Here is a 27500-nt window from a genome sequence, read left to right on the forward strand (position 1 = left end):
CTTAATGGGAAACACCATTGCAGGTAAATAATGAATTACAAGCAGAAGCGTAGGACCATCATTGAGTTCCTGACGAAATTTGGATGTAGGCTATCCAACGTCCACAGAAGGCTACAGAATGTTTACAGAGATGATACAATCGAGAAGGTAGACACCTTCTTAATGGCAAACACCTCTGCAGGTAAATAATGGATTCCAAGCAGAAGCAACGTGCAGTCACTGAGTACTTGACGAAGGATGGGTGTAGGATATTTGACATCCACAGAAGGCTACAGAATGTTTATGAGATGATACCATTGAGAAGGTAAATACGTTCTTAATGGGAAACACCACTGCAGGTAAATAATGGATTACAAGCTGAAGCGTAGGGCCATCATTGAGTTCCTGACGAAATGTGGATGTAGAAGGCTATCCAACGTCCACAGAAGGCTACAGAATGTTTACGGAGATGATACCATTGAGAAGGTAATGGGAAACACCTTTGCAGGTAAATAATGGAATTCAAGCAGAAGCAACGTGCCATCCTTGAGTTCTTAATGAAGGAGGGATGTAGGCTATCCAACGTCCACAGAAGGCTACAGAATGTTTAGGAGATGATGCAATTGAGAAGGTAAATACGTTCTTAATGGGAAACACCACTGCAGGTAAATAATGGATTACAAGCTGAAGCGTAGGGCCATCATTGAGTTCCTGACTAAATTTGGATGTAGGCTATCCAACGTCCACAGAAGGCTACAGAATGTTTACGGAGATGATACCATTGAGAAGGTAATGGGAAACACCTTTGCAGGTAAATAATGGAGTCCAAGCAGAAGCAATGTGCAGTCACTGAGTCCTTGACGAAGGATGGGTGTAGGATATTTGATATCCATAGAAGGCTACAGAATGTTTACGGAGATGATACCATTGAGAAGGTAAATACCTTCTTAATGGGAAACACATTTGCAGGTAAATAATTGAATCCAAGCAGAAGCAACATGCCATCCTTGAGTTCTTAATGAAGGAGGGGTGTAGGCTGTCCAACATTCACAGAAGGCTACAGAGCATCTACAGAGATTACACCATTGACAAGAGTCAGCCATGACAAGACATTGCTCTTCTCAATGGTTTCATCTCCATAAACATTCTGTAGCCTTCTGTGGAGATTGGACAGCCTGCAACTCTCTTGTGCCATCATTGAGTTCTTGACAAAGAAAGAGTGTAGGTTGTCCTTTACAGAAGGCTACAGAATGTTTATAGGGATGACACCAATAGGAAGGGAAATATCCTCTCAATGGGAGACACCATTATAGGTAAATAATGGTTTCCAAGCAGAAACAATGTGCAGCCACTGAGTTCTTGACAAAGGATGGGTGTAGGCTATCCAATGTCCACAGAAGGCTACAGAATGTTTATGGAGATGATACCATTGAGAAGGTAAATACCTTCTTAATGGGAAACACCTTTGCAGGTAAATCATGGAGTCCAAGCCGAAGCAACGTGCAGTCACTATGTTCTTGACGAAGGATGGGTGTAGGATATTTGATATCCACAGAAGGCTACAGAATGTTTACGGAGATGATACCAATGAGAAGGTAAATACCTTCTCTATGGGAAACACCATTGCAGGTAAATAATGGATTACAAGCAGAAGAGAGGGCCATCATTGAGTTCCTGACGAAATTTCGATGTAGGCTATCCAACATCCACAGAAGGCTACAGAATGTTTACGGAGATTACACATTGACAAGAGTCACCAATGACAAGACATTGCTCTTCTCAATGGTGTCATCTCCATAAACATTCTATAGTCTTCTGTGGATATTCTACAGCTTGCATCTCTCTTGTGCTGTCATTGAGTTCTTGGCCAAGAAAGGTAAATAATGGATTCCAAGCAGAAGCAACGTGCGGTCACTGAGTTCTTGATGAAGACTGGGCGTAGGATGTTTGACATCCACAGAAGGGTAAAGAATGTTTACCGAGATCATACGAGAAGTAAAATACCTTCCTAATGGGAAACACCTTTGCAGGTAAATAATGGAATCCAAGCAGAAGCAACATGCCATCCTCGAGTTCTTAATGAAGGAGGGATGTAGGCTGTCTGACATCCACAGAAGGCTACAGAATGTCTACAGAGATTACACCTTTGACAAGAGTCACCAATGACAAGACATTGCTCTTCCCAATGGTGTCCTCTCCATAAACCTTCTATAGCCCTCTGTGGATATTCAGCAGCCTGCACCTCTCTTGTGCCGTCATTGAGTTTTTGAGAAAGAAAGGGTGTAGGTTGTCCTTCACAGAAGGCTACAGAATGTTTATGGAGATGACACCGTTAGGAAGGTAAATACCTTCTCAATTGGATACACCATTATAGGTAAAAAATGGATTCCAAGCAGAAGCAACATACCGTCATTGAGTTCTTGATGAAAGATGGGTGTAGGTTGTTTGACATCCACAGAAGGCTACAGAATGTCTACAGAGATGACACCATTGATAAGAGTCACCAATGGCAAGACATTGTTATCCTCCATGTTGTCATCTCTATAAACTTTCTGTAGCCTTCTGTGGATGTCAGACAGCCTGCACCTCTCCTGTGCTGTCGTTGAGTTCTTGACGAAGGATGGGTGTAGGATGTTTGACATCCACAGAAGGCTACAGAATGTTCACAGATGTAACACCAGTGAGAAGGTAAATACTTTCTCAATGGGAAACACCATTGCAGGTAAATAATGGATTCCAAGCAGAAGCAATTTTCTATCATTGAGTTCCAGATGGAGGGGGTGCAGGCTGTCCGACATCCACAGAAGGCTACAGAATGTTTACAGGGATAACACCATAGACAAGCGTCCCCAATGACAAGACATTGCTCTTCTCAAAGGTGTCATCTCTTCAAAGATCTTCGCAATTGTTTACGGAGATAACACCATGGACAACCATCACCAGTGGCAAGATATTGCGCTTCTAAGGTGTCACCTCCGCAAACATTCTGTAGCCTTCTGTGGATGCCCAACAGCCTGCACCTCTGCTTCGTCAAGAACTCAATGACGCCACATTGCTTCTGCTTGGAATCCATTATTTACCTATAACGGTGTCTCCCATTGAGAGGGTATTTACTTTCCTAATGGTGTCATCTCCATAAACATTCTGTAGCCTTCTGTGGAGGACAACCTAAGCCATTTCTTCATCAATAGAGCTCTGTTCCTTTCACTAAAACCAATGAGGAGGCACCGTTTGCTCTCACGGACACCACAGCATTTTCTAACCTCACTGGGCACAGTCTATCCCAGGGTTTCTCAACCAGGGTTCCTCCTGAATTTGTTAGGGGTTCCTTCAGCAATAGGCAATTTCTGCCTCTCAGATAAGTTCCCAATGACAACATTGTTCCTTTTAGCTATCTGTAAGGGGGTAATTCTTCCCAATGATGACAAGAGTAAGGAGCATTCTTCCCACTGACTGTCACACTAATGTGTCATGACTAGATTTAACATTTTTAGCAGGGGTTCCCCAAGACCAGAAATTTATTTCAAGGGTTCCTCTGTGTTGAAAAGGTTGAGAAAGGCTGGTCTAACCCCTCTAAAGCTTCAAGGCCAGTAAACTGGCCCTTTGCTCGAAATTTGGAGACTCCTGCTGTAGAGGAAGAGTTCGGCTGGATTCACACTGATGCGTATTGGATGAGGGTTTCCCCGCATCCAATTCGAATGACAGGAGACTGTAAATGGCGCCCAATAGAGGCAGTTCACACACCTCCAGGGCGCTGTGCGTCTTTGGCTCTGTTTCAGGTCCAAATTCAGCCAAAATTTGGACCTGATTCGCACCTAAAACAGAGAACAGGGACGCAGCAGACCCTCTGCTGTGAGCCGCGGCCACAGCTAGTGTGAACCTGGCCCTACTCTACCAACATGTGAAATTTGAAAGACCTTTGAAAATTATTATAAAAGTTGTGCCCACTTTTGCATTACTTTTGGGCCACGGGCATTATGACCTTTCCCATTGAGTGCACTTTTATATCTAGTAGTTAGGGCTACTGCCACAAAAAACGTAGCTCAAGCCAACACTTTTTAACTTCGTTTTGGATAGAGTGGAGGAGGGTTCGACCCCCATGGAAACAAAAGGAGTGCCACCAGGGCCGGTGCTACCACTAGGCAAACTAGGCGGCCGCCAAGGGCGCACTGTCACCCCTAGGGCACAGCCATGGCCAGTGCCCCATTCCTCTCCTGTCACCTCCTCATCCCCAGGGGGGGTCACCTCTAGAGAGGGGGCACTTTGTATATGAAGGGGTGTGCAGGGTTAAAGGGGGGCAGTGTGTGCAGGAAGGGGGGTGTAGGGTTAAAGGGGGGCAGTGTGTGCAGGAAGGGGGTGTAGCATTAAAGAAGGGCAGTGTGTGATGGAAGGGGGAAGGGGCACTGTGTACAAGAAGGGTTAAAGGGGGGCAGTGTGTGCAGGAAGGGGGGTGTAGGGTTAAAGGGGGGGCAGTGTGTGCAGGAAGGGGGGTGTAGGGTTAAAGGGGGGCAGTGTGTGCAGGAAGGGGGGTGTAGGGTTAAAGAAGGGCAGTGTGTGAAGGAAGGGGGGAAGGGGCACTGTGTACAAGAAGGGATGTGTAGGGTTAAGGGGGGCAGTGTGTAAATGAAGGGGGTGTAGGATTAAAGGGGGGCAGTGTGTGCAGGAAGGGGGTGTAGCATTAAAGAAGGGCAGTGTGCACAGGAAGGGGGGTGTAGGATTAAAGGGGGCAGTGTATACAGGAAGGGGAGAAAAGGGGAGGCATTATGTACAGGAAGGGGGGCAATGTGTACAGTTTTTTTTTTTGGGGAGGGGGTGCAAGGAGCTGGTCTTGCCTAGGGTGCAAAATAGTCTAGCACTGGCTCTGACTGCAACAGCAATGGTAAGAAATCCAAAGCAGACCAAAGATGACCACGCTGTCACTGGGACCCAAAACGTACGGAATCCAAAAATTTCGAAAAATGGAAAAAAGAAGCTCCACAAGTTGAAGTGGAATAGCCGGAGGGGGGAAAAAAGAACCTTATGTAACACAGATCCACCTTCCAGGAACGTCTTCGATTTCCCTCCAGAGCTTAGCAGAATTTTTATGTGGTAAAGATACCCGGGTGGCTGCTCAGGTTGGCAAAATGATCACATTCAACAGTTTCACGGGTTATTTCAGGAAAGCCTGATTTTCTCCGGACGAGTCTGTTAAGTCACAACGTGTTTGCCCAGTTTCCAGACTTCAAGTGATTAAAATCACATAATGGTATCTGGGCAATACACAGAGCTACCCATTATTATGGATTCCAGTTGTTCTAGTGAATATGATCCTGCCAACATGGCAAAGTTATTTACACAACTTGGGGTGTATTTATATAAAAATCTGCATAGTAATTCACGAATGTACATTTGTTCTATTTGAATGAGGCAAAATGCAAATGTATTTTAGGCCATTTCATGTGCAGGACGAATATATTTCACTGATTTAAAATGTAAAATACTACATTTGACCACTAGATGGCATAAGGTGTCATAGGAAATCCCTATGATGCTTATCACCATCTAGTGGCCAAATGCAGTAACTTCACTAGATGGCACAAAGTATCATAGGAAATTCCTAGTGCCTACTTAGCACCATCTAGAGGCCAAATGCAGTCATTTCCAAACCTCAAGTGATTAAAATCACGAGTATCTGGGCAATATACAGAGCTAGCCATTGTTTTGGATTCTAAGAGCTCCGGTTGTTCAAGTAAATTTGAATTTACCAACAGAGGACGGTACATCAGAAAAAGCTATTTAAACAAATAGGGGTGTATTTAAAAAAAAAATTGCATAGCAATTCACCCAGTGAAAGTGTATATATACTATATTACCAAAAGTATTGGGACGCCTGCCTTTACACACACATCAACTTTAATGGCATCCCAGTCTTAGTCCGTAGGGTTCAATATTGAGTTGGCCCAACCTTTGCAGCTATAACAGCTTCAACTCTTCTGGGAAGGCTGTCCACAAGGTTTAGGAGTGTGTCTATGGGAATGTTTGACTATTCTTCCAGAAGGGCATTTGTGAGGTCAGGCACTGATGTTGGATGAGAAGGCCTGGCTCGCAGTCTCTGCTCTAATTCATCCCAAAGGAATTCTATCGGGTTGAGGACAGGACTCTGTGCTGGCCAGTCAAGTTCCTCCACCCTAAACTCGCTCATCCATGTCTTTATGGACCTTGCTTTGTGCACTGGTGCGCAGTCATGTTGGAACAGGAAGGGGACATCCCCAAACTCTTCCCACAAAGTTGGGAGCATTAAATTGTCCAAAATGTCTTGGTATGCTGACGCCTTAATAGTTCCCTTCACTGGAACTAAGGGGCCAATCCCAACCCTTGAAAAGCGACCCCACATCATAATCCCCCCTCCACCAAATGATTTGGACCAGTGCACAAAGCAAGGTCCATAAAGATGTGGATGAGTGAGTTTGGGGTGGAGGAACTTGACTGGCCTGCACAGAGTCCTGACTTCAACCCAACAGAACACCTTTGGAATGAATTAGAGCATAGACTGTGAGACAGGCCTTCTCGTTCAACATCAATGCCTGACCTCACAAATGAGCTTCTAGAAGAATTCCCATAGACACTCCTAAACCTTGTGGACAGCCTTCCCAGAAGAGTTGAAGCTCTTTATTTTTACATTTAGTACCGCTGATATTTATTTAAAGCAACACACATCCTCAAATATGCGCACACATTTATCCCGCATGCCACAGATGCCTCTTTTAGCATACAGTAATCGCCTATAAAGGGAAGATTAAGTCTTTGTGACTCGGTTACAGTATATGTGGGTTTAGTAAGCCTGTTCCTAAAAGGAAGACGGATCAGCTGTTCAAACAAAGCTTCTTCTATTCTTATAGGGGGAGATGAGAGCTGCAGAGGACACCAGACCTCCCTGAGGAAGTATTCAGGAGCATGAGCTCAATGCAATATTAATATGGTAATATTATGGAGTGCTCAAAGTTATTCAGAACATTTCACCTACAGCAAACTCCGAAAATAGACTTATTGTTAATTGTTATCCATTAAAGCATTCTCCCACTGACACCAATGATGGGACACTATTCCTCCCACTGACACCAATGATGGGACACTATTCCTCCCACTGATACCAATGATGGGACACTATTCCTCCCACTGATACCAATGATGGGGCACTATTCTTCCTACTGACACCAATGATGGGGCACTATTCCTCCCACAGATACCAATGATGGGGCACTATTCCTCTCACTGATACCAATGATGGGGCACTATTCCTCCCACTGATACCAATGATGGGGCACTATTCCTCCCACAGATACCAATGATGGGGCACTATTCCTCTCACTGATACCAATGATGGGACACTATTCCTCTCACTGATACCAGTGATGGGGCACTATTCCTCCCACTGATACCAATGATGGGACACTATTCCTCTCACTGATACCAATGATGGAGCACTATTCCTCCCACTGACACCTATGATGGGGCTCTATTCCTCCCACTGACACCTATGATGGGGCACTATTCCTCCCACTGATATCAATGATGGGACACTATTCCTCCCACTGACACCAATGATGGGACACTATTCCTCCCACTGATACCAATGTTGGGACACTATTCCTCCCACTGATACCAATGATGGGGCACTATTCCTCCCACTGATATCAATGATGGGACACTATTCCTCCCACTGACACCAATGATGGGACACTTTTCCTTCCACTGACACCAATGATGGGGCACTATTCCCCCCACTGATACCAATGATGGGGCACTATTCCCCCCACTGATACCAATGATGGGGCACTATTCCTCCCCACTGATACCAATGATGGGGCACTATTCCCCCCACTGATACCAATGATGGGGCACTATTCCTCCCCACTGATACCAATGATGGGACACTATTCCTCCCACTGATGCCAATGATGGGACACTATTTCTACCACTGACACCAATGATGGGGCACTATTCCTCCCACTGACACCAATGATGGGGCACTATTCCTCCCACTAATACCAATGATGGGGCACTATTCCTCCCACTAATACCAATGATGGGGCACTATTCCTCCCACTGATACCAATGATGGGACACTATTCCTCCCACTGATACCAATGATGGGGCACTATTCCTCCCACTGACACCAATGATGGGGCACTATTTCTCCTACTGACACCAATGATGGGGCACTATTCCTCCCACTGAGGCCAACAATGAGGCATTATTCATCCTACTAAATCCAATGTTGGGAAGCTATTTACTTCAAATAACATTGAGGTGTATTCTACTGGCCACAGTACGGCCCCCTAAAGTCTGAAGGACAGTACTCTGACCCTTTGTTTAGAAAGTTTGAAGACCCCTGATCTAATTATGAAGAGTTGGGAAGGGCCCATCCACATTTTCATGATTAAAGCCCAATGGAACTGTCAATTTAGAACAGCCAAACACATTCCCCGTGCATCCAAACTAAAGGTGTGATATCGAATGATTCTTGTGAGGGATGTTGTTGCCAGACGTGGCAATTCCAGCACCCTTGGTTCACCTTCCTTGGCCTAACCTTGGGCTTCTGGTGGTAATTATAGTCATAGACTTCATCAATGACTGCCCCTTCCTTAGGCTGCGATAGGCAGCAGGTGGGGGTGCTTACATGCCGCAGTTGCAATACTTTGCGCCAAAGTTTACCTGAAATGTAGCAATCGATGGGCAGAAAGCCCGCCGAACACTACATACTCTAGCAAATGGGGAAGCACTGAAAATGCTCTGCAAAAATGGGGTTAAAACCGGCCGAAAGGAGATGCCACATCGTTCCCTCACCGCCTATCAGTACCCTTTAAGCGCGATCCGAACACGGGTTCAAGGTAAAGGAAGATTTAGACACATGGCTAAATCTACTGTTAATGTTTTGTTGATTAAGTAATTGCCGTCGTTCATGCAAACATTTGTCCTAAGACATTCGATTCTTCTTCTAACCATCTCCATCCCAGCCGGGAGTCCTAATTTATAGCCATCTTCCCTTTAAAGTCAATGCCTCACGCGGTTCACAGCGCCTTGACCTACAGGAGTGTTCTGAATTCCTTTTTCACTTCTCTTACTCAGATTGCAGTCTGGAAAAACGATAAATCACATTTTTGAAAATCCATTTTTCATCAGGTGATCGCTGTCCGTCTTTTCTTGTCATTCAACGTTCATATATTAAAAACATATGAGGAGAAAAAATTAATAATGCAGCAGCGAAAGCCAATGAAGAATGGAATGGTTGGGCGCTTTGAACTGAAATACTTCTAAGTCTTGAGATAATAACTTAAATACTTTCCGTTGATCGAATTCACAATAAAACCTTAGAAATCACGTCTTGATTTTCATTGATGTGACACCATAAATTACAAGGGAGACCACTCCAAAATAGTAGACATTGTCTCCTTTCTTAGGAGGCTTCTTGCCAAGGTATCTGTATCCTCAGGGCTTTTTTTCTCGGAGAATAGGTGCAGGAACTCCCCCCTTCTGAGCCACCCCTTGTCTCCACCCACTACCCACCTCTGAGGACTGTCCCTTGGTTCCACCCCCTACCCACCTCTGAGCACTGTCCAATGGTTCCACCCCCTATCCACCTCTGAGCACTGTCCCTTGGTTCCACCCCCTACCCACCTATGAGCACTGTCCCTTGGTTCCACCCCCTATCCACCTCTGAGCACTGTCCCTTGGTTCCACCCCCTACCCACCTCTGAGCACTGTCCCTTGGTTCCACCCGCTACCCACCTCTGAGCACTGTCCCTTGGTTCCACCCCCTACCCACCTCTGAGCACTGTCCCTTGGTTCCACCCCCTACCCTCCTCTTAGCACTGTCCCTTGGTTGCACCCCCTATCCACCTCTGAGCACTGTCCCTTGGTTCCACCCCCTACCCACCTCTGAGCACTGTCCCATGGTTCCACCCCCTACCCACCTCTTAGCACTGTCCCTTGGTTCCACCCCCCTACCCATCTCTGAGCACTGTCCCTTGGTTCCACCCCCTACCCACCTCTTAGCACTGCCCTTGGTTCCACCCCTAATCACCTCTGAGCACTGTCCCTTGCTTCCACCCCCTACCCACCTCTGAGCATTGTCCCTTGGTTCCACCCACTACCCACCTCTGAGCATTGTCCCTTGGTTCCACCCCTACCCACCTACCACGCACAACAAAATTCCTCACCCAGCAACAAAATATCCACCCCAGCAACATTAGACCCCCTCTAGTAGCAACAACTGCTTTCCCAGCAACCAGTATCAATAGATAAGCCAACAATAGACCTCTACCTCAACAGGAGATCCCTACCAACAACATAAGACCCCCCAGCAACAATAGACCCTCACACAATACCAGATCCCTACCAGTTACAATAGATCCCCAAGCAGCCAGCCTCAAGAGACCCTTCAACACACCCCACACCACTTGCTATTACATACATTCAGTGCTGGAGGTGCCGGAACTGCGTTCCACCGCGTTCCTGCTGAAAAAAAGCCCTGTGTGTCCTATACTGGAAATCAGATATAGTTTTTCGCCCTGTGCTCAGACCTTTTATTTCAGCAACATTCCTACAAACTGACCATAAAGAGCATTCTTCCCACTGACCTCCAATGTAAGGACATTCTTCCCACTGACCACCAATTTAAGGGACGTTCTTCCCACTGACCACCAACGTAAAGAACATTCTTCCCACTGATCACCAATGTAAGGAGCATTCTTCCCACTGTCCGCCAATGTAAGGGACATTTTTCCCATTGACCACCAATATAAGGAGCATTCTTCTCACTGACCACCAATGTAAGGAGCATTCTGACCACCACTGTAGGAAAAGCATTCTTCCCAATGGCCACCAATGTAAGGAGCATTCTTCCCATGGACCACCAAAGTAAAGAACACTCTTCCAACTGTTCATCATCAATATAAGGAGCACTTTTCCCACTGATCACCAATGTAAGGGACATTCTTCCTACTGACCACCAATGCAATGAAGGCATTCTTCCAACTGACCCCCAATGAATGGTTTAAGTAGGGGTTCTCTGGGGGAAAAGGGTTGAGAAAGGCTGGTGTAGAGGCCCAATTTTAAGATTCTCTGTAGTTATACCTCCGCCATACTATTGGATGGTAATCTCAGGGTTTTGGCACTGTTAACCTTCTTTCTTCAGCAGTAAAAAGCTGACCGAGGTTCTGGCCTTCTCTTACTCTACTGGAAGGAATTACTTCTATGTTTGTATGCATGCTTCCTCTCTTCCTGTATGGTGAAACCATTGTCACTGTGACAGTAGGTGGGGGGCAATCTCACCTACGGAGCCCTGAACAGCAGTTCATAGTGACTCTGGTCTATTCCTTGTATACTCTATAGCAGGAATCCCCAAACTACGGCCCTCCAGCTGTTGCAGAACTACACGTCCCATGAGGCATTGTAAAACTCTGCCATTCACAGACATGACTAGGCATGATGGGAATTGTAGTTCCTGAACAACTGGAGGGCCAAAGTTTGGAGACCCCTGCTCTATAGGGTTGCCACCTCATCCCTTTAAATGAGGACACACATTAATAACACAGGTTCTGTGGCTGATTAAGGAGGTAATTAAACTCACTTGGTGCCTCTGCATTATATTAGCCTCGGAACCGGTGGCAACCCTAATACTCTACCCAAGGACATCCTGTAGACTTCTACCAAGGCTTATTACGGAAGGTAGTGGAGGACAATAGGAACCACACGTACCCTACACACAGTCCCAAAACTCAGGGGTCTTTCACATCATACATATCTCATGCCTGTCCTCTAACACCCAGTGGGAAGAATTTTTTCCACCTGCGTAAATGGAAAGTTGGGTTTTTCCACTCCATAAGACAGGGATCCTCAAACTACGGCCCTCCAGTTGTTGCGGAACTACACATCCCATGAGGCATTGTAAAAGTGTTACATTCACAGACATGACTAGGCATGATGGGAATTGTAGTTTCTGAACAACTGGAGGGCCATAGTTTGAAGACCCCTGCCATAGGGTGACTACGGCCTCAACAGATATTGGTTATTTTCTCGTTTTTCCCACTGATCTAACTTTTTAAGGTAACTATCATTTTTGGGCCAACTAACTACACTGTAAGGGCTCTCCTGCCTTCTTCTTTTCTTTTCATTTTGCCCCCCTGGAGCTGCCGGGGAGACTGCTGATGAATATTTTGGGGCTGATCCCCTCAGACCTTCATGTCACCACCACATCCTAAATCTCAGATATAAGACCTGTCACCCTGCACAAGGATGGAGAGCAGCAGTGACCGGTCTTTATTAGGGTTGACTTACACCTGCTTCGACTTTAACACACGTTAAAGTACCTACGGCTTCAACATGCTTTTTTATGTGTTTGTGAAGCTTTTTTGAAGCTATAGCAGAAGCTGGATGGGGACCGTATAATGAGAACTGAACGGTAGAGGATCTGCAGAAGCAGGGGACCAGAGCAGGAGAAATGAGCAGATATCACACCTGGTGCGCAGCATGGACACAATATAGTGGGAGGTGAGCGGGGACAAGAGAGAGAGGGGAGGATCAGCAGATCAGAGAATTAGCAGTGCTGGGGATTACTACTGAGTGGAGGATCAGCAGAGCTAGGGGGTTACTACTGAGCAGGGGATCAGCAGGGGATCAGCAGAGCTAGGGGGTTACTGCTGAGCAGGGGATCAGCAAAGCTGAGGGGTTACTACTGAGTGAGGGATCAGCAATGCTGTGGGTACTACTGAACAGGGGATCTGCTGAACAAGGGTACTAATAGGCTGGGGATCTGCTGAACAGAGGTGGTAATGATCTGGGGATCCGCTGAGTGGGGTTACTACTGAGCAAGGGTTCTATTGGACCCCTTTAAAATAGAACATTGCTTATTTAAAGCTTTAATGAATGTGTGTTGATTTTCTATTTGTTTTAAAAGGACCCAGTAGAACCCCCAGCTTGGTAATACCCTACTCAGCAGATCCCTAGGTCATTGGTAACCCTATTCAGCAGATCCCTAGCTTATATTAGTACCCTTGTTTAGCAGATTCCAGATTATTAGTACCCTCGTTCAGAAGATCCCCAGGTTATTAGTACCCTCATTCAGCAGATCCCCAGGTTATTAGTACCCTCATTCAGCAGATCCCCAGGTTATTAGAACCCTTGTTTAGCAGATCCCCAGCCTATTAGTACCCTTGTTCAGCAGATTCCCTGCTCAGTAATACCCCCAACTCTGCTGATGCCCCACACAGTAGTACCCCCAGTTTTGCTGATCCCCCACTTAGTGGTAGCCCCCAGCTCTGCTGGTCCCCTGCTCAGTAGTGACCCCCAGCTCTGCTGAGCCCTCACTCAGTAGTAACCCCCAGCTGGCTGGCTGGTACAGACCTGTGGGTGTGTAGGTGGCTGGCTGGCTGGCTGGCACCGGGCAGCTGTGGGTGGGTTTATGTATGTGGCGGTTGTGTTAAACACACTGTGTGCACTGTACACTCACTGTCCCGAGACTCCCCAACTCCAGAAGAGGCTAAAAGCTGTCCCAGTGCGTGGCGGCGCGTGGCGCAACATACGCGATGACGTCACGACAATATCGGCAATATCGGTAACCTCCGGGGACGATTCCGATATATCGGGGAAAGAGCATATTGGCCCTCGATATATCGGCCTTGCCGATAATCGGTCGATCCCTACTTTGAAGTACCAAGAAACGGGGGATAATTTTTGAAGCAAATGCGACGCCTGAGCAGGACTGTAAGGTCACCATTTTATTTAGTGACAGGGGCTTTAATTGGCATTCCGAGTGGTTTAAAAAAACGCGCCCAATGCCACATTTTGAAGCAAGCGTAAGCGAGCCCTTACAGAGCCAAAGACATGGAAGAAATACACCAAGCGAGCCGAGATTCAAGTCAGAACAAACACAGCTCCTGTATTTAGTTATTATTTGCCTATCCCCGAGATCAGCTTTCAAGTCAAACCGGAGGAGACTTTTCAAGGCTCGGTCGTTCCAAACTTTTGTGAAAGCTGATATTATGTTCTCTCCCTAGGATGGGGTTAACAGAAACAGTAGCTGAACATGTGCTCCTCGGAGGAGCCGCTGGAACACTCTCTCCACAAAAGTAGCTGCGGGGCTATTGTGTAAATCCCACAGAACAAAAAAAAACCCTCACCACATACTAAAGCATGGAGCAAGTTCACAGCCAAGGCAGAATCATGCAAGAAAAACATCAATTAACTTCGCGGAAAGGGTTCACGTAGGTCACAATCGTCGTTCCTTGGCCAGACAAAGTGTAGGACATTCTTGGTGGCCACCACCTTATGAACCATGGAATCCTTCGTTAACCGGCTTTGTGGTGGGGGTAGGTGAGTGGAGACAAGAAAATGTTATTCACGTACAATCTATTATGCTGCCGCCATTCAACCACTCCATTCCCTAGTGAGACGGATCTTTTTATCTGAATGCCAGCCTTGGAACACGGCATTAGTGCCACCCTCCTGAGCTGCCAACCAAAGAATTATTTCCTTCCAAATGTTCAAGGGTTTTTTAGGTTTCTCATGTTTCTTCTAGACCTGATGTGATATTACAGGTATGACAGTTTTCCCATGGTACACACCTATGATCATTATCCTTAAAAACGTTTTGGGTTACTAACTTTTGGATCACATGCCCCTCCCTTTTAGAGTGCAAGCTCATGTGAGCAGGACTCTCTTGTCTTGGTTTTTATTGTAACTTTAATGTGTCCCATATATTTTTATAAAGGTGATACATACATCCCAATAAATTGTATCTCTCATTTCTTTACCATATGTTTTTGTATCTCTTGCCCCTCCCTTTTAGATTGTTAGCTCTTATGAGCAGGACCCTCCAACCCTCTTGTCTTCATTTGTATTGTAACCTTTCTGTCTCCCTTATATATTATGAAGATAATAAATGAATACATGCTTATGAATGTTATCCTTCATGATAACCTTTATGATAACCTTTTGGAGTTATCACGTTTTTGTATCACTTGCCCCTCCCTTTTAGAGTGTAAGCTCTTGTGAGCAGGACCCACATAACCCTCATGTCTTCATTTGTATACAGTGGCGGCTGGTGCTCAAAATTTTTGGGGGGGGCGCAAAAAGAAAAATGTAATAGGTATTGCTTTGCGGCAAAAAATGCGGTAAAAAAATTGCATGACTTTGAGGTCATGGTACAGGCATGGCACAGGTGATGGTACAGGCATGGCACAGGTGATGGTACAGGCATGGCACAGGTGATGGTACAGGCATGGCACAGGTGATGGTATAGGCATGGCACAGGTGATGGTACAGGCATGGCATAGGTGATGGTACAGGCATGGCACAGGTGATGGTATAGGCATGGCACAGGTGATGGTACAGGCATGGCACAGGTGATGGTATAGGCATGGCACAGGTGATGGTATAGGCATGGCACAGGTGATGGTACAGGCATGGCACAGGTGATGGTACAGGCATGGCACAGGCATGGCACAGGTGATGGTATAGGCATGGTATAGGCATGGCACAGGTGATGGTATAGGCATGGCACAGGTGATGGTATAGGCATGGCACAGGTGATGGTACAGGCATGGCACAGGCATGGCACAGGTGATGGTATAGGCATGGTATAGGCATGGCACAGGTGATGGTATAGGCATGGCACAGGTGATGGTACAGGCATGGCACAGGTGATGGTATAGGCATGGCACAGGCATGGCACAGGTGATGGTATAGGCATGGCACAGGCATGGCACAGGTGATGGTATAGGCATGGCACAGGTGATGGTATAGGCATGGCACAGGCATGGCACAGGTGATGGTATAGGCATGGCACAGGTGATGGCATAGGCATGGCAAAGGATTTTTTTTTTCTATTTTTTTTTCTTTTTTTTAGGGAGTAGGGGGGGGCGGCACTCTGGTGCCCCCTATGCACGGGCCGCCACTGTTTGTATAGTAACCTTATCCCCCCCCCCCCCCCTTATATATTTTAAAGGTAATACATGCTTATAATCATGAATTGTCCTTCATGCCCTTACCATGATAGCTTTTTGAAATTATCAAGTTTTTGTATCATTTGCCCCTCCCTTTTAGATTGTAAGCTCTTGTGAGCAGGACCCTCCAACCCTCATTTATTGATTTGTATTGTAACTCTACTGTCTCTCTTTTACATTATAAAGGTAATAAACACTTATCTCTGAATAGTATCCTTCTTGAAAACCTTTTGAGTAATTACCTTTTGTATCACTTGCCCTTCCTTTTTAGAGTGTAAGCTCTTATTAACAGGACCCACCCAATCCTCCTAATTTGTATTGTAACCTTACTGTATCCCTTATATATTATAAAGGTAAAAAAAGAATACATGCTTATGGATATTATCCTTCATGTCCTTACCATGATACGTTTTTTGAGTTATTATGTTTTTGTATCATTTGCCCCTCCCTTTTAGATTGTAAGCTCTTGTGAACAGGACCCACCTAACCCTAATCTCTTGATTTGTATTGTAACTCTACTGTCTCTCTTTTACATTATAAAGGTAATAAACACTTATCTATGAATAGAATCCTTCATGAAAACCTTTTGAGTGATTACCTTTTGTATCAATTGCCCCTTTTTTTCTGTTTTTTTAGATTGTAAGCTCTTGTGAACAGGACCCACCCAACCCTCTTCCCTTACTTTGTATAGTAACTTTATTGCCCCCCCCCCCCCCTTATATATTATAAAGGTAATAAATGAATACTTCCTTATGAATATTCTCCTTCATGTCCTTACCATGATAACTTTTCACGTTTTTGTATCACTTGCCCCTCCCTTTTAGATTGTAAGCTCTTGTGAGCAGGACCCACCTAACCCTCTTCTCCTAATTTGTATAGTAACCTTATTGCTCCCCTTATATATTATAAAGGTAATACATGTATACATGCCTACTAATTATTATTTATCCTAAATGCCCTTATCATGATTTGAGTAATTACCTTTTGTATCACTTGCCCTTCCTTTTTAGAGTGTAAGCTCTTGTTAACAGGACCCACCCAAACCTCTTAATTTGTATCGTAGCCTTACTGTCTCCCTTATATATTATAAAGGTAATAAATGAATACATGCGTATGAATATTATCCTTTATGTCCTTACCATGATAACTTTTTGAGTGATTACCTTTTGTATCACTTGTCCCTCCTCTTTAGATTGTAAGCTCTTGTGAGAAGGACCCACCTAACCCTCATGTATTGTAACTCTATTGTCTCTATTTTATCTTATAAAGGTAATAAACACTTATCTGTGAATAATATCCTTTATGAAAACATTTTGAGTAATTACCTTTTGTATCATAGACCTCTATGACTAAGCCCCGATGGGTGGGGTGACACACATCAGAAGGCGTGGTTAAGGGTGTAGGTGCTGGCTGAGGCCACCTAACATTACACTGGTCAGGGCGGGAGATGCTACATATCGCTACTACTGGATGAGTTTGTTTGGACGCTGGCACCCCTACACATCAGGATGGGGGGGGAGATCTTCTCACTTGGAACGGCGCTCTAAGTCTTTTTCAGGTCACTGCACATATGTGTTACATGAAGTCAATGCAATAATAGCTGTAATCTGCACCACGCTCTCAGACCTGACACAATGACCTTTGACCATAAAATAAGACTTTTGTAAACCTAAAATTAACTTCCAGTTTCAAATATTAAGATGTTCTCAATAACGGCTTTTCACGTTTCAGCTCTCATTTTCGCAACATAGTGTAATAAAAATTACTTTCTGTTTGGTTTGTATTGGTTATTGCACTTTGCACTGTGCTCTCAGCCCTACTACACAGAGACCATTAACCCTACCAAAAAAAAAGCTCAAATGAAAGCCTGAAGAACGGATCCAAGTCAACTCAAAGCTTGCAACTTTACACAAAGTCCACTGACCCTCTCCCCCGTCCCAACCCATAAAAGCTCCAATTAAAGCCTGAAGAAGGAATCCAAGTTAACTCAAAGCTTTCGACTTTACACAAAGACCATTGACCCCCCTTAACCCAAAAAAGCTCCAATTAAAGCCTGAAGAATTAATCCAAGTCAACTCAAAGCTTTTGACTTTACACAAAGACCATTGACTCCCCTCCCCCCCCCAAAAAAAGCTCAAATTAAACCTGAGGAATGGTTTCAAGTCAACTCAAAGCTAGCAACTTTACAAAAAGATAATTGACCCCCCCACCCAAAAAAGCTAAAATTAAAGCCTGAAGAATGAATCCAAGTCAACTCAAAGCTTGCGACTTTACAAAAAGATCATTGAACCCCCCCACCCCATACACACATCCCAAAAAAAAAGCTCAAATTGAAGCCTGAAGAACGGTTCCAAGTCAACTCAAAGCTTGCAACTTTACACAAAGTCCACTGACCCTCTCCCCCGTCCGAACCCATAAAAGCTCCAATTATTACCTGAAGAATGAATCCAAGTCAACTCAAAGCTTGCAACTTTACAAAAAGATAATTGACCCCCCTTAACCCAAAAAAGCTCCAATTAAAGCCTGAAGAACGAATCCAAGTCAACTCAAAGCTTGCGACTTTACACAAAGACCATTGACCCCCCTTTAACCCAAAAAGCTCAAATTAAAGCCTGAAGAATGGATCCAAGTCAACTCAAAGCTTGCAACTTTACAAAAAGATCATTGACCCCCCTTTAACCCAAAAAAGCTCAAATTAAAGCCTGAAGAACGGATCCATGCCAACTCAAAGCTTGCGACTTTACACAAAGACCATTGACCCCCCTTAACCCAAAAAGGCTCAAATTAAAGCATGAAGAATGGATCCAAGTCAGCTCAAAGCTTGCAACTTTACACAAAGACCATTGACACCCACATACAAAAAAAGCTCAAATGAAAGCCTAAAGAACTGAACAAAGCTTGCAACTTTACAGAAAGACCATTGAAACCCCCCCCCCCCATACACACATCCCCAAAAAAAAGCTCAAATTAAAGCCTGAAGAACGGCTCCAAGTCAATTCAAAGCTTGCAACTTTACACAAAGTCCACTGACCCTCTCCCCCGTCCGAACCCATAAAAGCTCCAATTATTACCTGAAGAATGAATCCAAGTCAACTCAAAGCTTGCAACTTTACAAAAAGATCATTGACCCCCCTTAACCCAAAAAAGCTCAAATTAAAGCCTGAAGAACGGATCCATGCCAATTCAAAGCTTGCGACTTTACACAAAGACCATTGAACACCCCCCCCCACACACACACACACCCAAAAAAAAGTAAACCTAAAGCTTGCAACTTTAATAATTTTTATTGACCATAAAAAAAGACTTTTAAACCTACAGTTAACTCCAATTCGTTTTTTTGGGACAACAAATATTTTAATGAGCCTTATAGCGACCAATCAAATGTCAACTTTCAAGTTCTTGTTATAGTCAGTGCAATGAAAGATGCTTTCTGCTTGATTGGCATTAGTTTTTGTAGCCCAACCACACAAAGACCATTAACCCCCACCCAAAAAAAAAAAAAGCTCCAATTCAAGCCTGAAGAATGGATCCAAGTCAACACAAAACCAGTGACTTTAATAACTTTTCTTAACTATCACTTAAACTCCAAGCTTTCTGTATACGATTAAAAAAAACCCCCAAAAACATCTCCTTCATCCACTTGGATCTTACAAGTGATGTTGATGAGGCCAGTGCCGGGACAAGGTCATTCAGTGCCCAGGGCAAGGATACCAAACTGCGCCCCCCCTTCAGGGAATACTTATAAAGGGATGAATGTGACTTTCGCCAAACATGAATCAGTCGCTGTCATCCAAAACACGTGTCGGGAAGATTCACCTCTACTGAATCTTTGGTGATCGTCATGTTAATGGCTTTATAAATGTGCCCCTATACCATCATTTATAACAATTTTTGTAACACATTTTTACCAACAAAACAATAGTTACAACGTTTCAATTATTAATGACATCTAATCATCAAGGAGAAAAGAAAAGGAAGTGAAAAGAACCAGATACGATTTGGACTTGAACCCATAGGGGTCATTATAACATGGTCATGAATAATGATTAAGGATTTTTCGTAGCATAAGTAGAAAGCAGAGAGTAAAAAAAAAAAAAAGGAAGTGAAAAGAACCAGGTATCAAGGAGGGTCCTTCCAACATGGTCATAAATATGTTATAATGACCCTTCTTGGTATCTGCAAAGTCCCACATGTATCTGGTTCTTATCTACTGTACTAATGATTGATGTTGACACCCCTCTGATTATACATAGACTATCATATCCATAATTTCATGTTAAAAAGAATTGAACCTTTCATTGCCAACAGTTATCAGTAGGGTATAGCAAGTTACATCATCAAATAAGTGCATTAAATTAGCATTCAGATCTTTCAAGGTACCAACAATGGTCATAACTTGGCTGTGACTAAGGATTAACGATGTTTGTAGCACGAAGAAGAGAACTTGCCTCTGCTTAATCTTTTGTTATTTGGATATCAACAACTTTTTCATAACTAATTTGGTGCATTTGTATGTTGTAATACACTCTCCTGAAAAAGCCGTATTGAAGGCGAAACATGTCGTGACTCCCACCTTCAAGAAACATACTTGTGATAACATTTCTGTATTTTTCATACATCATTCCAGTTAGTATACACACATTTCAAAACTTTTAGACAATTTTATTGTTTTTATGGAAGTATTAAACAAAATTGTTAATTTTTAACAGTTGAAGAATCTGTGATATTTTTGGACCTTAAAAATCCCAAATATTTGATCTTTTGTCTATATATTTCTGAGGGATGTGGTGCCTCTGGTTTCCTCTCTTGCCCACAACACATTGTTTTCTGTTCTTACACCATGGTCATGACTGATGAGTAACTATGTTTGTAGCATTAAGAAGAGAGTAAAAAAGGTGAAAGGAACCAGATACTTGTGGGACTTTACAGATGCCAAGAAGGTTTCTTCCAACATGGTCATGTGGGACCTTACAGGGACTGATGGGTGTCATTACAACATGGCCATGACTGATGAGTACCTTAGTAACATCGTTTGTAGCATGAAGAAGGGAGTAAAAAAGTAGAAAAAGGAACCAGATACTTGAGGGACTTTAGAGGTACCAAGAAGGGTCCTTCCAACATGGTCATGTGGGATGTTCCAAGGACTGATAAATGTTTTTACACCATGGTTATGACTGATGAGTAACGGTGTTTATAGCATGAAGAAGAAAGTAAAAAACAAGTGAAAGGAACCAGATACTTGAGGGACTTTACAGGTACCATGAAGTGTCCGTCTAACATGGCCATGTGGGATGTTCCAAGGACTGAAAAGTGTCTTTACACCATGGTCATGACTAATGAGTAATAATGTTTGTAGCATTAAGAAGAGAGTAAAGAAAAAGTTAAAGGAACCAGATACTTGTGGGACTTTACAGATACCAAGAAGGGTCATTCCAACATGGTCACAAGGGATGTTCCAGGGACTGAGAAGTGTCTTTATACTATGGACATGACTGATGAGTAATGATGTTTGTAGCATTAAGAAGAGAGTAAAAAAGAAGTGAAAGGAACCAGATACTTGTGGGACTTTTCAAATACCAAGAAGGGTCCTTCCAACACGGTCATGTTGGACCTTACAGAGACTGTTAAGTCTCTTTGCACCATGACCATGAATGATGAGTAACAATGTTTGTAGCATTAAGAAGAGTAAAAAAGAAGTGAAAGGAATCACATACAAGTGGGACTTTACAGATGCCAAAAAGGGTCCTTCCAAAATGGTCATGTGGAACCTTACAGGGACTGATAAGTGTCTTTACACCATGGACATGACTGATAGGTAATGATGTTTGTAGCATTAAAACGAAAGCAAACAAGAAGTGAAAGGAACCATTGTGAGTAAAAATGTTTGTAGCTCTTTAAGAAGAGAACTTGAGGGACTTTAAAGGTACCAAGAAGTGTCCTTCCAACATGGTCATGTGTTGACCTTACAAGGACTGATAAGTGTCTTTACACCATGACCATGAATAACGAGTAACAAAGTTTGTAGCATTAAGAAAGTAATCAAGAAGTGAAAGGAACTATTGTGAGTAAAAATGTTTGTAGCACTTTAAGAAGAGAACTTAAGGCACTTTAAGAAAAGAACTTGAGGGACTTTAAAGGTATCAAGAAGTGTCTTTCCAACATGGTCATGCGTTGACCTTACAAGGACTGATAAGTGTCTTTACACCATGACCATGAATGATGAGTAACAAAGTTTGTAGCATTAAGAAAGTAAAAAAGAGGAAAGGAACCAGATACTTGAAGGACTTAACAGATACCAAGAAGGGTCCTTCCAACATGGTCATGTGGGACTTTACAGGAACTGATAAGTGTCTTTACACCATGGCCATGACTGATAAGTAATGATGTTTGTAGCATTAAAACGAAAGTAAACAAGAGGTGAAAGGAAACATTGTGAGTAAAAATGTTTGTAGCACTTTTAGAAGAGAACTTAAGGCACTTTAAGAAGAGAACTTGAGGGACTTTAAAGGTATCAAGAAGTGTCTTTACAACATGGTCATGCGTTGACCTTACAAGGACTGATAAGTGTCTTTACACCATGGCCATGAATAATGAGTTACAAAGTTTGTAGCATTAGGAAGAGAGTAAAAAAGGGAAAGGAACCAGATACTAGAAGGACTTAACAGATACCAGGAAGGGTCCTTCCAACATGGTCATGTGGGGCTTTACAGGAACTGATAAGTGTCTTTACACCATGGCCATGACTGATAGGTAATGATGTTTGTAGCATTATGAAGAGAGAGTAAACAAGAAGTGAAAGGAACCATTGTGAGTAAAAATGTTTGTAGCACTTTTAGAAGAGAACTTAAGGCACTTTGAGAAGAGAACTTGAGGGACTTTAAAGGTATCAAGAAGTGTCTTTCCAACATGGTCATGCATTGACCTTACAAGGACTGATAAGTGTCTTTACACCATGGCCATGAATAATGAGTTAAAGTTTGTAGCATTAGGAAGAGAGTAAAACAGGGAAAGGAACCAGATACTTGAAGGACTCAACAGATACCAAGAAGGGTCCTTCCAACATGGTCACGTGGGGCTTTACAGGAACTGATAAGTGTCTTTAAACCGTGGCCATGACTGATAGGTAATGATGTTTGTAGCATTAAAAAGAAAGTAAACAAGAAGTGAAAGGAACCATTGTGAGTAAAAACATTTGTAGCTCTTTAAGAAGAGAACTTAAGGCACTTTAAGAAGAGAACTTGAGGGACTTTAAAGGTATCAAGAAGTGTCTTTCCAACATGGTCAGGCGTTGACCTTACAAGGACTGATAAGTGTCTTTACACCATGGCCATGAATAACGAGTAACAAAATTTGTAGCATTAAGAAGAGAGTAAAAAAAGGGGGAAAGGAACCAGATAATTGAAGGACTCAACAGATACCAAGAAGGGTCCTTCCAACATGGTCATGTGTTGACCTTACAAGTACTGATAAGTGTCTTTACACCATGGCCATGAATGATGAGTAACAAAGTTTGTAGCATTAAGAAGAGAGTAAAAAAGAGGAAAGGAACCAGATACTTGAAGGACTCAACAGATACCAAGAAGGGTCCTTCCAACATGGTCACGTGGGGCTTTACAGGAACTGATAAGTATCTTTAAACCATGGCCATGACTGATGGGAAATGATGTTTTTAGCATTATGAAGAGAGTAAAAAAGGAGAAAAGATCCAGATACTTTGCAGATGCCAAGAAGGGTATCTTCAACATGGTCCTGACCACATTGGAATGACCATTCTTGGTGCCTGTAAAGTCCCATCTGTATCTATTTATTTTCTACCATATTTTTTAGTAATGTCGGCAGTGGCACCTAGTTGATTAAACATAGACTAGCATATCCATACTTTCTTATCTTGAAAAAAAGAAGTCAACCACGTGAATAAGTTTCAGTTGGTGATATTCAATAGCAAGTCAGAGCTAGCCAGGATGTTCAAGTAGCCTTCCAGTCCTTGCAGGTACCAATCAGGGTCATTATAACACAGTCATGATTAATGATGTTTGTAGGGTCCGAAAAAAGAGTAAAAAAGAAGTGAAATGAACCGATACACGCGAGACTTCACAGGGACTGATAAGTGCCTTTACACCATTGTCATGATTAATGGTGTTTAATGGTGTCTGTAGCATGAAGACGTGGGTAAAAACAAGAAGTGAAAGGAACTAGATACATGTGGGACTTTACGGGGACTGACAAGTGCCTTTACACCATGATCGTGACAAATGATTTATGCTGTTTGTTAGCATCAAGAAGATAATAAAAAGTAGGAAAAGAAGATATTAAAAAGATTATTATACAGGATTTTTTATAGCGCCAACAGTTTGCGTAGAGCTTTACAACGTGAGGGCAGACAGTACAGTTCCAATACAATTCAATGCAGGAGGAATCAGAGGGCCCTGCTCCTTAGAGCTTACAATCTAAAAGGGAGGGTCAAGTGATACAAAGGGTAATAACTGCATGGGATGAGCTGATGGAGATAATAAAAGTACAGTTGTTAGGTGGAGGCAGGATGGGCTTCTCTGAAGAGAAGGGTTTTTAGGGATTGTCTAAAAGTGGACAGAGTAGCAGACAGGTTGGGGTAGGGAGTTGCAGAGGATGGGAGAGGCTCTGGAGAAGTTCTGGAGGCGAGCATGGGAGGAGGTGACAAGGGAGCTGGAAAGAAGGAGGTCTTGGGAGGACGATTAGGTGGTATTTTGAGACCAGGTTAGTGATGTAGCTCGGGGCAGAGTTGTGGATGGCTTTGTAAGTTGTTGTTTGAAGTTTGAATTTAATTTGTTGGGTGAGCAGAAGCCAGTGGTGGGATTGGCAGAGAGGGGTGGAGGACACTGAGTGGAGGCAAATAGGGGGATTGACAGGGAGGGATGTAGGACACTAAATGGAGATCAGTGGAGGAATTAGCAGAGAGGGGTGGAGGAAACTGAGTGGAGGTCAGTGGAGGGATTGGCAGAGAGAGATGGAGGATGCTAAATGGAGGTCAGTAGAGGGATTGGCAGAGAGGGGTGGTGGACACTGAGTGGAAGACAGTGGAAGGATTGGCAGAGAGGGGTAGAAGACACTGAGTGGAGGTCAGTGAAGGGATTGGCAGAGAGGGGTGGAGAACACTGAGTGGAGGTCAGTGGAGGGATTGGCAGAGGGAGTGGAGGACACTGAGTGGAGGTCAGGGGAAGGATTGGCAGAGAGGGATGGAGGACACTAAATGGAGGCCAGTGGAGGGATTGGCAGAGAGGGGGGGGGAGGGTACTGAGTGGAAGCCAGTTGAGGGATTGGCAGAAAGGGGTGAAGGACACTGAGTGGAGGCCAGTGTAGAGATTGGCAGAAAGAGTTGGAGGACACTGAGTGGAGGCTAGTGGAATGATTGGCGGAGAGGGGTGGAGGACTCTGAGTGGAAGCCAGTGGGGGGATTGGCAGAGGGGTGGAGAACACTGAGTGGAAGCCAGTGGGGGAGTTGGCAGAGAGGGGTGAAGGACACTGAGTGGAAGTCAGTGGAGGAATTGGCAAAGAGGGGTAGAGGACACTGAAGGGAAGCCAGTGGGGAGATTGGCAGAGAGGGGTGGAGGACACTGAGGGGAGGCCAGTGGGGGGACTGGCAGAGAGGGGTGGAGGACACTTAATGGATGCTAGTGGAGGGATTGGCAGAGAGGGGTGGAGGACACTGAGTGGAAACCAGTGTAGGGATTGGCAGAGAGGGGTGGAGGACACTGACTGGAAACCAGTGGGGGGATTGGCAGAGAGGGGTGGAGGACACTGAGTAGAAGTCAGTAGAGGGATTGGCAGAGGGGTGGAGGACACTGAGTGGAAGCCAGTGGGGGGATTGGCAGAGAGAGGTGGAGGCAAAACAAAGAAGGGAAGCCGCTCAGGTGCAAGTTCACAACCCGGTGCAGGTCAGATCCGCCATCCAAGCATAGAAACATCCAAAAAAAGATTGAGACCGCACTCAATGGTATAAGATGAAAACCAATCGAACTCCTTTATTCTCCATGAAAACAGCAGACAGACAGTACAGTGCATGAACAGACGTGTCGGGTTCAGTCGATATCAATATAATGCAAATCATGGGGGAACACCGAGACATATATAAAAATTCTGGTCATATTGACATCACCTCATGATCGCATATCTAAGGAATATATATAGGGCGTATGTATATCCAAATTTAAGCCTGAATTTAAATCTAAACTTGAATATGCTCATGATACAAAAAAGCATCAAATATAATATATCAAATAGGGCCAATAAATACAATGGATATGTATCAATTATTACATATTATAGAGCATATTGTATATATAAAATTGACATACAGAGATCGGTGGGCATGACTATTTTTTTTTGTAGCATTAGGAAGAGAGTAAAAAAGAAGTGAACCGGGTACTTGTGGGACTATACAGGTACCAATAGGAGTCTTTCCAGCATGGTCATGACTATGTTATAATAATAACCCTTCTAGGTACCTGTAAAGTCCTACATGGTCATGACTATGTTATATAAAGACCCTTCTTTGTACCTGTAAAGTCAAACATGATTACGACTAAGTTATAATGACCCTCATTGGTACCTATAAAGTCCTACATGGTCATGACTATGTTATAATGACCCTTCTTTGTACCAGAACAGTCCCACATGGGCATGACTATGTTATAATGACCCTTCTTTGTACCAGAAAAGTCCCACATGGGCATGACTATGTTATAAAGATCCTTCTTTGTACCTGTAAAGTCCAACGTGATTATGACTATGTTATAATGACCCTCAATGGTACCTATAAAGTCCTAGATAGTCGTGACATGTTATAATGACCTTCTTGGTACTTGCAAATGTTATCATGACCCTCATTAGTACCTGTAAAGTCCCACATGGTCATGACTATGTCAAATGACCCTTCTTTGTACCAGAAAAGTCCCACATGGTCATGACTATGTTATAATGCCCCTTCTTGGTACCTGTAAAGTCCCATATGGTCATGACTATGTTATAATGATCCTTCTTTGTACCTGTAGAGTCCCACATGGTCATGACTATATTATAATGTCTCTTCTTGGTACCTGTAAAGTCCCATATGGTCATGACTATGTTATAATGTCTCTTTTTTGCACCAGTAAAGTCCCACATGGTCATGACTATGTTATAATGCCCCTTCTTTGCACCAGTAAAGTCCCACATAGTCTTGACTATGTTATAAAGACCCTTCTTGGTACCTGTAAAGTCCCATATGGTCATGACTATGTTATAATTACTTTTCTTGATACCTGTAAAGTCCTTCATAGTCATGACTATATTATAATGACTCTTTTTTGCACCAGTAAAGTCCCATATGGTCATGACTATGTTATAATGTCTCTTCTTGGTACCTGTAAAGTCCCACATGGTCATGACTATGTTATAATGCCCCTTCTCGGTACCTGTAAAGTCCCATATGGTCATGACTATGTTATAATGACCCTTCTTGGTACCTGTAAAGTCCCATATGGTCATGACTATGTTATAATGACTTTTCTTGGTACCTGTAAA

The 27500-nt window shown here is 43.7% G+C and overlaps 1 protein-coding gene across 2 annotated transcripts in view; it reads right to left on the reverse strand.

Annotated features, from left to right (window-relative positions):
• The window catches only part of TNC (tenascin C), a 209704-nt gene that overhangs the window by 181000 nt on the left and 1204 nt on the right, over nt 1-27500 (reverse strand). The window lies entirely within an intron of this gene.

Source organism: Pelophylax lessonae, assembly GCF_965119305.1.
Source record: "Pelophylax lessonae genome assembly, chromosome: 7".
NCBI lineage: Eukaryota > Metazoa > Chordata > Amphibia > Anura > Ranidae > Pelophylax > Pelophylax lessonae.